Raw genomic sequence first — 12,142 nt, forward strand, 5'->3', positions numbered from 1 at the left:
GCTGCGGTGGCTGGGAGCGGCCACTGCCCTCCAGTCTGGGCGACAGAGTGAGACTCCAACTCAAAAAAAAAAAAACTGGATAGAGCACATGTTTTTTTAAAAAGTAGTCTGCATGGCTTCTCTGGGAAAACAGAAGACACTGGCACAAGAGGCTGCATTCCCACTTGGTGTGGGGGACCAGAGCCCCCTGTAGCTAGGTGTACAGGGCCAGGCCAGCCCCACCCCCATCACCCACCGGCTGCCTCACTGCGGATAGTGTCTGGCCAGCCCTGGACTTCCCTGTTCTGAGTCTGGGAGTGAAAGGCAGAGCCTTGGGTGGGAGCCCGGGCCTGAAGCATGTTGGGCCTTCCCTCTGAGCGTGTTTTCTTGCCCGTGGAAGGAGCAGGTTGCCCAAGTGGTCCAAAGGCCTCTTCCAACCTGCGACGGTGGTGTCAGAGTGACGTTCCACATCGGGTGGGAAGGGCACCCCAGCCAGCACCCTACGGAAGACACATGGGGATGGGAATCGCACCACCACCCCTCCCATAGACATCGCCAACCACTGCCCGCCCAGAGCCCTTCAAGACACAAGTGGCAGCAAGGTTCTTCCGATTTATCAGAGGGAAACTTTTTTTTTAATTGTGGTCAGAGGCCAGGCGCGGTGGCTTAGCCTGTCATCCCAGCACTTTGGGAGGCCGAAGCCAGAGGATTGCCTGAGCCTGGGGGATCAAGACCAGCCCGGGCAACTTGGTGAGACCTTGTCTCTACAATAAATCACAGAAACTAGCCGGGCGTGGTGCTGTGTGTCTGCAGTTCCAGCTACTTGGAGGGCAGAGGCGGAAGGATCGCCTAAGTCCAGCAGGTGGAGGCTGCGGTGGGTGCCACTGCACTCCAGCCTGGGTGACAGAGTGAGACCCCAACTCAAAGAAAAGAAAAGAAAAAGCCTGCTGGAAGCCCCACGCACGCCCTTTGGTAAAGCTGTACGTGGTCTTTCGCTCTAGGGTGAAACCAATTATGCCTGGTTATCAGAACTCCGTCTTGGCCTCTACTTTGGGAGCAGAGCGCCCTCTGCGGGCCGGCAAGAGAACTTTCGGAGGCAAGCGCGATACTGTGTGATCATGGCAGGTCCAGAAAGTTGAGCCGGGCCTTAGGGACCTTCTGGTCTACAGGTGACAGGCCAAGGTCTAGAGAGAGAGACGGTGCCCTGCACTGCATCACCCGCCAAGATAATGCCAGAGCTTTTGCTGATTCGGCAGGGGATCTATACACAGTCTGGGCTCCGCTAATACCTAGCTGTGTGACCTTGGACACGTGACCTCATCTCTCTGAGCCTTGGTTTTCTCCTCTGTACAAACCAAATAATAATGGTGTCCCTTCCTCTGCATCTACTGGGAGGATTAAATGAGGTAATGCTGTAAGTGCTTGTTGGGGATTGGGAAGGGTCAAGGACCAAGTTCGTAATAACCTCGGGGAGAAAGGACATTTAAGTACACAGTACTTTATTTGATGGCTTCCATCACTGACAAGTCCCAAACCCTTGCAGCCAGAGATGGAAGTGGTGGAGATAAGGGCAATGCTCTGGCTTGTGGACTCTCAGACTGGATGCCCTGGCCGGATTGGGCCAGCACCAGATACGCCAGCTGGAATTTCTCAGCACCAGGTCATGGGGACAGCAGGCAGAGGCCCAGGCAGACGACGCTGGAGTGTCTGTGGAAACCAAGGACAACTTTACAAGGACTTTCATGCACTCATCAGGGACAGATGAGGGCAACATGGGGAGTCACTTTGATCTTTTTCAAGTGCTTGTTTGTTTGTTGAGTCAGTGTCTCATGTTGCCACCCAGGCTGGAGTCCAGTGGCATCATCCCAACTCACCACAGTCTCGACCTGTTGGGCTCAGCTGATCCTCCCACCTCAGCCTCCCAAGTAACTGGGACTACAGGCACATGCCACCACACCCAGCTATATTTTTTATTTATTTATTTTTTCTGTAGAGACAAAAGCTTGCCGTGTTGCCCAGGCTGATCTCAAACTCCTGGGCTCAAGCAATCCTCCCACCTTGGCTTCCCAGAGTGCTGGGATTTTACAGGCATGAACCATCGCGCTCAGCCTCAAGTCATTTTTTTTCCAACCACTTTATACTACTGTAAGTGTTTCAAATTCTTCCCTCCAGTGTGCTAATTAAAGGACCTTCCTGACAGCACAAAAATCCTCCCTATTGTCAATTGAACTCATTATTCTTGTTTTCTCTTTTAGTGATATATAATAATGTATATATTCCTGACGGTGACAATACTTGGCAACAATATTTCCAAGTAACTGGAAGGGAGGACATGAAATGATGCCAACACATAAAACCTATTATTCTTAAATCTTCATTGTCTATGAACTTAAATCATTGCTCAAAATAAATTGCTTTTTGTCTCCAGGGCCAGTAAAATTCACTTCCCAGAACCTTGGTTTTCTCACCTGTAAATGGAAATGAAACCACTTACACTGCCTACCTCCTGGGGTCTGTGTAAAATCAGACAAAATGATGGATGAAGAGTGCTTTAAAACTAGAAAATGCCAGGCGCGGTGTCTCACGCCTGTAACCCCAGCACTTTGGGGGGCAGAAGCTAGAGGACTGCCTGAGCCCAGGGATTCAGGACCAGCCTGGGCAACTCGGTGAGACCGCGTCTCTACGGCACATCAAAAAATTAGCCTGTAGTTCCAGCTACTTGGAAGGCTGAGGCAGAAGGATCGCCTGAGCCCACCTGGTCAAGGCTGCAGTAGCCGTGAAGGTTCCACTGCACTCCTGCCTGGGTGACAGAGTGGACTGACTCAAAAACAAAACAAAACAAAAAAACTAAAACAATACCATAAATATGAAAGGGATCCATCTTTGCCATATTATCTGGCCTTAGTTTCAGCACCTGGAGACTGCTTCCCAGAAAGGCAAGCACATGATCTAAAAAGAAACAAGCCAGTCATTTCATGCAGGCTGGCATTTAGATCCAAGGGCGAGAATATCATATTCTTTAAAGAAATGCAGTTCAATTCCTGAAACTGTACATGAAGAAAGCTCTTCGTGACCCTCACGGTGGTGACCTTGGACTTGACTGGCACTGTAGCCTGCAATGCATTTTGTGTCCTACATTTCTGCGGCATGTAAGGGATGACATTTTTCACAGGAAACAAGTCATTAAAATGTGTTTAGGTTGGGCATGGTGGCTCACGCCTGCAATCCCAACACTTTGGGAGGCCAAGGTGGGAAAATTGCTTGAGCCCAGGAGTTTGAGATCAGCCTATGTAACACAGAGAGACCTTGTCTCTACAAAAAAATCCCAAAATTAGCTGGGCGTGGTGGCACACACCTGTAGCCCTAGCTACTCGGGAGGCTGAGGCAGAAGGATTGCCTGAGCCCAGGAGCTTGAGGCTGCAGTGAGCCAGGAAGCGTGTTGCTGCACTTCAATCTGGGTGGCAGAGTGAGACGCTGACTCAAAAAATAATTTTTAAAAATGTATCCAACGTTGGAAACTTCCCTAGCCTGGGGGCAGGTCGGAGGGAGAGTTTCAGTCAGAGTCATCTTAACATCTCTACCTTCTTGTTGCAATAATTAGTTAATTTAAAAGGCAGGCTCTTCTTTGGAAATGAATGACTTTTCAACATGATGCACCCAGTGAGAAGCATGGTCAGAACTCACCCCCAAGCTTCTTACACATAATTCCAATTTTTTTTAACAGATAAACTTCACGACTATCTTAAGGTGAGTTTTTTCAATCCGTGTTCTCTTCTCTGTGAAAACATTATCAAATCAACAAGACACATCTAATTTCAAATCAGTGAAAGAGTTGCAACAAGGTGTTTGTGGTAGGTATGACTTGGGATCTCTGTCACTAACTGTCAACTGTTTGTAATGATCACTTTTTATGTTTAAAACTTTGGGAACGGGGCATTGCAAATCCATTTCAGAAACTGAGCAAAATGATGGACTCCAAGTAATAACTGTACATGTCAAATTTATATACAACTTCAGAGAATTCATGCCTTCCTAAACCTATCTGGATGAAGAATCCAAGGTTTAAAACGATGCTCCCCAGGTGCGGTGGCTCAGTCTATAATCCCAGCACTTTGGGAGCCAAGGCAAGAAGATTGCCAGGCAACTTGGTGAGACCGCATCTCTACAATAAATCACAAAAACTAGCCGGGAGTGGTGGCATGTGTCTGTAGTTCCGGCTACTTGGAAGGCTGAGGCGGAAAAACTGCCTGAGCCCAGCAGGTGGAGGCTGCGGTGGCCGTGAGCGTGCCACCGCACTCCAGCCTGGGCAACAAGAGCAAGACACCAACTCCAAAGAAAAACAAAATGCTAATTTTGCCTCTAGTTCTAGGTAAGCACTCACCCTGTCTTTCTCAGGGGCAAAATTCTGACATGCATGTGCATTGGAAGCTTTTTAGGTCTTAAGTCAAGTTGACATGGAAAATCTTTGAAAGTGAATTTCACTCGACCCTTGAGGCACTTAGTAGATGACCCCATTTTTGTCTCTTTTCGCCTTCAGAGAAACAGGATACGCGTCCTTCCAAGGACACCCAATACATTCCACACATTCTCTTGTTCTCCTGGAAACCCGCAGAATAAAGAAAGGAAGGTCGTGGCAATGTGGGGTGTGGCGGTTAATTTTAAGACCAGCTTAATGGAGGCAAAGCTAACACACAATAAACAGTGCACGTTTAAAGTGTGCAATTTGGTAAGTTTTGACATGTAAGAGACCCATGACACCATCATCTCAATCAAAATTGGGAAAATCTCCAACCCCCTTCCCCCAGATCTCCTCGGACCCTGTGTGATATCCCCCTCCCATCACCCCCAGACAACCGCTGTTAGACTTTCTGCTTCTAGTCATCAGCTCGCATTTTCTAGAACTTTCTATAAATGAAATCATTTCCTGTAACTGGAAATTTGCTCTCATTTGTCTGACTTCTTTCACTCAGCACAATTATTTGGGGATTCTTCCATGTTGTAATGTGTATCGGTAATTCATGCATTGCTTTTTATTGCTGATCAATGCTCCATTGAATGGCTGTGTCACTGTTTCTTACTGTTCATCTTTCCTTTCATTTGGCTACTAATAAAGGTGCTATGAATATTAATGTACACGTCTTTGTGTGGACATGTGCTTTCATTTTCCTTGGGGAAATGCCTAGAAGCATATGGACTATACATGTCAAATTCATATACAACTTCAGAGAATTCACACCTTCCTAAACCTATAGGATGAAGAACTCAAGACTAGATCGTAGGAGAGGTTATATATTTAACTTTTCTTATTTTTTTGTCGTCAGAGGCTCACTCTGCTGCCCAGGCTGGAATGCAGTGGTACGATCATGACTCACCTCAGCCTTGACCTGCTGGGCTCAGGCAATCCTCTCGCCTCAGCCTCCCAAGTAGTTAGGACTAAAGGGACACACCACCATGTCCTGCTAATTTTCTGATTCTTTTTATAGAGATGAGGTCTTGCTATGCTACCCAGGCTGGTCAAACTGCTGGGCTAAGCAATCCTCACAACTTGGCCTCCAAAGTGCGGGGATTACAGGTGTGAGCCACTGCCTCTGGCTTATTTAACTTTTAAAGAAACTCCCAAACTATTTTCCAAAGTGACTGTTGTGTTTATTATTCTCACCAGCAGTGTATGAGAGTTCCAGGTCTTCCAGATTCTCATCAACACTGCGTCTGGGCCGGGCGAGGTGGCTCACACCTATAATCCCAGCACTTTGGGAGGCTGAGATGAGAGGGTTGCCTGAGCCCAGGGATTCGAGACCATCCTGGGCAACTTGGTAAGACTGCATTTCTACAATAAGTAAAAAAATTAACTGGGCGTGGTGGTGCGTGCCTGTAGTTCCAGCTACTTAGAAGGCTGAGTCAAAAGGATCTTCCGAACCCAGAAGGTCGAGGCTACGGTGGCCATGAATGTGCCACTGCACTCCAACCTGGGTGACAGAATGAGACTCCAACTAAAAGACAAAAAACAAACAAAAAACACTGTGTATGGTTAGACATTAAGGTGTGAAGTGGCATCTCATCGTGTTCATAATTTGCATTTCTCTAATGACTGTGATACTGGGCATCTTTTCTTGTGTTTATTTATCATCGATAAGTTATCATCTTTGGTGAAATGTCTCTTCAAGTGTTTAACCCACTTCTTATTGGGTTGTTTGTTTCAGCCCCATTGAAAAGACCTTCCTTTCTACACTGAATCACCTTGGCTTCTTAGCAAAAACTCAATTGTCCCATATATATGTGAGTCTATTTCTAGATTCTCTATCTTGTTCCATATATCTAGTCAACCACCTTTATACCAAGGCCACACTCCCACACTCTTGTGATTACTATGGCATTATAATAAATCTTGAAATCAGGTACTATTGAGTAGAGTTAGCAATGATATACCTTAACTAGCCTACTTGAGTCTCTATATTTAAAGCAGACTTCTTGGAGGCCACATATAGTTCGGTCTTGCTTTTAAAAACTAAGCTGATAATCTCTGCTTTTTAATTGGGTTTTTGAGACATTTGCATTTAATATAATTATTGATAAGATAATGAGATTCATGGCAATAAAATGATACTGTTATTTTTCTATTTGTCCTATCCGTTCTATGTTCTCTTTTTCTTTCTTTTCTGTCCTTTACAAATTGAGTATTTTTTTAATGATTCCATGTTTTCTTCTTTGTTGGTTTTTTAACTTTCTGCTGTTTTGTTGTTGCTTTAGAGATTATAGTATATATATCTAACTTATCACCCTGTATATCCATACAGAAAATATTGTATCACTTCCTGGATAGTAAAAGAAACTTGCTACACTAAGTATAAGTATACTTACATTTCTCTACTTCTGGCTTTTGTTCTACTGCTGTTATTCATTTTACTTTTCCGTATGCTGTAAACTCCACAATACGTTCTTCTTTTTTTTGCACTAAACAAGCAAATATCTTTTTGTTTTTTTGAGTTGGAGTCTCACTCTGTCACCCAGGCTGGAGTGCAGTGGCACGCTCACGGCCACCCCAGCATCAACCTGCTGGACCCCGGCGATCTTTCTGCCTCAGCCTTCCAAGGAGCGGGAATTACAGGCATGCGCTGCCACGCCTGGCTGATTTTTTGATTTTTTTTGAGGGTGAGAAAGCAAGAGTTTATTAAGAAAACAGAAAAATTTTTTATTTTTTGCAGAGAAGAGGTTTAGCCAAGTTGCCCGGGCTAGTCTCGAACCCGCAGGCTCAAACAATCTACTTGCCTCAGCCTCCCAAAGTACTGGGATCACAGGCTGAGCCACCGAACCCAGCCTATTTATTTATTTTTGAATCACAGTCTCACTCTGTCACTCAGGTTGGAGTGCTGTGGCACAATCACGGCTACCACAGTCTCAATCTACTGGACTCAGGTGATACTTCTGTCTCAGCCTCTCAAGTAGCTGGGACTATAAGCGTGTGCCACCACACCCAACTGGTTTTTTGACTTATTGGACAGATGAGGTCTTGTCGTATTGCCCAGGCTGGTCTTGAATTTCTGGGCTCAGGTAATCCCTTCGCCTTGTATTGTTTCCAATGAGTAATCTGTTATAATCCTTATTTTTGTTTCTTTGTATATAATATGCATGGTTCTGCTGGCTCTTTTTAAGATTTTTCTCTTGATCACAAATTTTGAACATTTTGATTCTGAAGAAACTTGATGCAGTTTCTTTGTGTTTCTTGTGTTTGGAGTTCCTTGAAATTATTTGATTCGTGGGTTTATAGTTCTCAACATTAAAATTTCCATCCATTATTTCTTCAAATATTTTTTTCTGTCTTGCTTCCCACTGCTATTTTAAAGACTTGCATTACACATTTATTAGGAACTTATCTCATGGATAACTGATGCTCTATATTTTCACTTTTTTTCCCCAGCCCTTTAAATCTGTGTTTTATTTTGGGTAGTTTTTATTGCTATGCCTTCAAGTTTACTAATCTTCTCCTCTGCAATGCATAAAGTTCCATTCACCCCATCCAGTATATTTTTCATTTCAGGCATTGCAGTTTTCACCTTTAGCCGCATGAGTGAAGGTTTTCAAAATATCTACCACATCATTATTTAACATATTCCATTTTTCCTCTAGCTTATCAAATATGTGGAATGCAGTTGGAATTGTTTCAATGTCCTTGTCAACTCATTGTATCCTCTGTGTCAGTTCTGAGTCAGTTTCTGTTGACTGGGTGTTCTCCTCATTATGGGTCATGTCCTCCCTCTTTGAAGGCTTGGTAATTTTCTTTTGGATTCTAGACATTGTGACGTTTACCCTGTTGGGGTCTGGATGTTTTTGTTTTCCTGTTATTCTTCTTGAGATTTGCTCGCGCATGTGGTGAAGTCACTTGGAATCAGTCTGATCTGTCCTCATCTTGCTTTTAAGCTTTGCTAGGCAGGACAAGAGTAACACTAACAGTTTAATCTAGAGTTAATATTCTTCCCCACTACTTTTTATTTTTATTTTTACTGCAGACATATGGGGTACACGTCAGGATTAGTTCCCCAAACAGTCTGCGTACAGGTGAAGTTTGGGCCTCCGACCGGCCCTCACTTCCTCTGGTTTAGGATCAGGTACCCTTTGTGATGGGCAGTGGGATTGGTTCTGTTTTATGGGTGTTTTTTTGTTTGTTTTTTTGAGTTGGAGTGTCACTCCGTCACCCAGACTGGAGTGCAGTAGCCGCTCCCTGGCACCGCAGCCTCGACCTGCTGGGCTCTGGCGATCCTTCCTTCTCAGCCTTCCAGGTTCTGTTTTTACTCTTGAGAATAGTGCAGCTCTAAACATGCGTGTGCAGGTGTCTTTTCGGTAGAACGATTTATGTTCCTCTGGGTATATTCTCAGAAGAGGGATTGCTGGATCGTCTGGAAGGTCAATTTCTAGTTCTTTTAGGAATCACTGGGGCAGTATTCTTCTCAGTGTTCTACTTCAAGCCTGGTGAATTATGATGTTGTCTTCTTTGGCTGTTTGGGAGCAGGAATTGTTTCTGGCTCTGCGAGAGTGTGTTGTTCCCTCTAATCCTTTTGAGTGACTCTTTGTCCAACCTCGGGTTGTTTCACACAAGCCTGTGGTGATCAGTACTCAACAGAAGAGTCAAGAGGGACCCTCCACCGGTCTCTGAGTTCTGCCTCTGAGCAATTCTTTCTTCTCCAGTACCCTGCCCTGCACATTCTATTCACCTTGGCCTGCATGGGCTACCCCCTCTACCATATCAGCAGCATGTGTGAAGGTTCTCCCCTATGCTGCGAGGACCCGGTGTCAGAGAAAAGGCCCATATGGCAGGAGGAACCAAGGCAGCAGATGAGCAGAGAGAAAGAGTTTGAAGCTGGAGGACCCCTGGAGTATGAGTTGCAGAGAGGAAGCCTGTTTGGCTGGAAGGGGTGTGGCATCTGAGAGGCAGAGAGGAGACACATATGCCTGGAGCAGAGGAACTAGAAGGAGTGGACACAAGCCTGGGCTTTCCCTAGCGCTCAAGACAAACACCCAGATCCTTACCTCGGCCTTCAGCAGTGGACACTCCCTGGCCAGGCGAGTCAACAGTAATCATCGCCTGACTCCTGACTTTTCATTACAGCATTCATGGTAGAATTCCTTCAGCATGACTTGTTCTCAATTCTATATTTTTTTTTTCTTTTTAAGAGACAGGTCTTACTATATTTCCCAGGTTGGTCTTGAACTCCTGGGCCCAAGCAGTCCTTCTGCCTCGGCCTCCCAAAGTGCTGGAATTACAGGTGTGAGCCACTGCACCCGGCCACTCAATTCATTTAACCTCGAAAATATAAATCTGTGATAAACTGATTCTCCCTCATTACAAATTCGATTTTTTAAGCCCCAGGACATACTCAGCCTGTCCTTCAGAGACTACCCCCATCAGTTTTCTTTCTATAGAAATTTTTTTTTACAACTTATTGGACAGATTCGACCATCTTATAAATTTTTTTGTAGTCTCACCTGTCTAATTTTGGTATTTTGGCACTCCTTAACTCATTGGAGTTCCAGTAACCTCTCTTTAGGGTAGAGGAGAGACAGTGAGAGCCCATTCTGAGTTTTTCTTGGAGGTACAGCATTTTTTTTTCCCCTGCATTTAACTATTTTATTTATTTATTTATTTTATTTTTTATTTTTTTGAGTCTCGAACCCGTGGGCTTAGACAATCCACTCACCTCAGCCTCCCAAAGGCGCGGGATTAGAGGCTGAGCCAACGAGCCCGGTTTATTTTTTATTTATTTATTTATTTTTATATAATCAATAGAGGTACAGAATTTTTAAGTGAGCTCTGATATAACCAGACCTTTTTTTCAGGCATTTGGAATACTCAGTGGCTGGATGGGATTTTGCAAGCCATGGGAAAATGAAAGTCAGATTTTCATTGTATTTGAGTTGGAGTCTTACTCCGTCACCCAGCCTAAAGTGCAGTGGCACACTCAGGGCCACCCCAGCGTCGGCCTGCTGAGCTCCGGTGATCCTTCCGCCTCAGCCTTCCAAGGAGCCAGAACAACAGGTGCGCACTGTCACGCCCAGCTAGTTTTTTATTTATCGTAGAGACGAGGTCTCACCATGCTGCCTGGGCTGATCTCGAACCCGCGGGCATAGGCAATCCTCTTGCCTCGGCCTCCCAAAAGTGCTGAGATTACAGGCTTGAGCCATCACACCTGGCCCAAAGTCATTTTTCAAATCAAAGTTTGAACTGGGTGGATATAACCTTGGAGAGGAGCAATTGAAGCACCAGGGGAAACAGGTGACTGTGAGATCCAAACACATTGTGTGACCTGCTTACGGTCGCCGGTAACTTAGCAGCAGGCCAGGTCTGGGGAGTCAGAGCTTCTGACTTGGGATCTCATCACTTTCCTTACGACACTGGGCCACTCTCCATGGAGGACTGAACATCTTCCAGCCTGGTCGAGCAAAGTGCCAGTTTCAGGAACATCCCTGGGATACCCTTGGTTCTGAGACCAGGGCCAATGTCCTATAATTTAATGCAGGCAAAGAAAAGCCGCAGACGTATTGCGGTTTCATGAGAATGGCCATTTTACTTTATTTAGTTTATTCCAAAATGAGTTCTCGTGCACCTAGCAGATATAAATGACAGAAATACTGAACTTAAAATACTAGCTTAACAGAAACCATTTGAAATAAAGATTCTAAGCAATGGATTGTGAGTAGATTTAAAATAAATGATCCAAAGCACAAGACATGCCTTACTCTATAGACTACGAGGCTTATTCACATGCATATTTCAATCCGGTTTCACAACTGCCCTGCAGGATGGGAGGTTGAGAATGACCATCTCCAGGTTACAAGTTCAGAAGTGAGGCACCGACGTTCGACATTCTGCCCTGGAGCTGACACCAGAGTATCAAAGCCAAGGCCACAGCTGAGCTCTCAGTAGATCCCAGGTCCTCCCCAACATGAAAGAGAAATACAAGTGCCAGGATCCCTGGACACATCTGCTTACAAACGGCCACATCTGCCTCGTCAAGGTGACTGGACCCAGGAGACTTGGCACAAAACTTCATTCACCAGGGACTTTGAAGAGCAGATAGTGGCACATGGCAGAGATTGGGTCCATAGAACCTGGTCCTGGTTATTCAGGGAAGAGGGGCATGTTTCTGAGTCGCCGGAAGCCCTGTGAATGTTTTCTGGAATTTCAGTGTGGCTCCTGGAGCTGGTAGGTGAACCCTGAGATGCCCTGGACCCAGGATTTCCCTCCCATCCCTACGAATGCCTTGTTTGTTCAAAGGCAGTGGCCATGCGTAGGGACACCAGGCTGCCTGGAGGTCTCCTCAGGGAGCTTCCAGGGCTGCAGACATGTCGCTACTTGGCCCATTCCTTCAGTCTTGTATTCATAACCAGTTCGCACTATCTCTATCCCCACAGAATGGACACAGCCGTTTCTAAAAATCTCTTGGAGCAACTCTTGCCTTCCCTCCCCCATCTTTACTTCCAGCACACGTACACACACACGCACGCACGCACACACACAAGTCCTCACAGGACCGCCTTCCCTAAACGCTTTCTGATCACAGACACAGGTGGATGCGATGAAGGAGGGGTCTCCGAGGCCAGGTGGGTGGTGGGACATTTGACACGTGCGAGGGAGTTTGCCCAGAGTCACAGAGGAAGTGAGGGGCTTGGA

The sequence above is a fragment of the Carlito syrichta genome, unplaced genomic scaffold, assembly GCF_000164805.1.
Source record: "Carlito syrichta isolate Samal-C Ts95f unplaced genomic scaffold, Tarsius_syrichta-2.0.1 Scaffold303721, whole genome shotgun sequence".
NCBI classification, from domain to species: domain Eukaryota; kingdom Metazoa; phylum Chordata; class Mammalia; order Primates; family Tarsiidae; genus Carlito; species Carlito syrichta.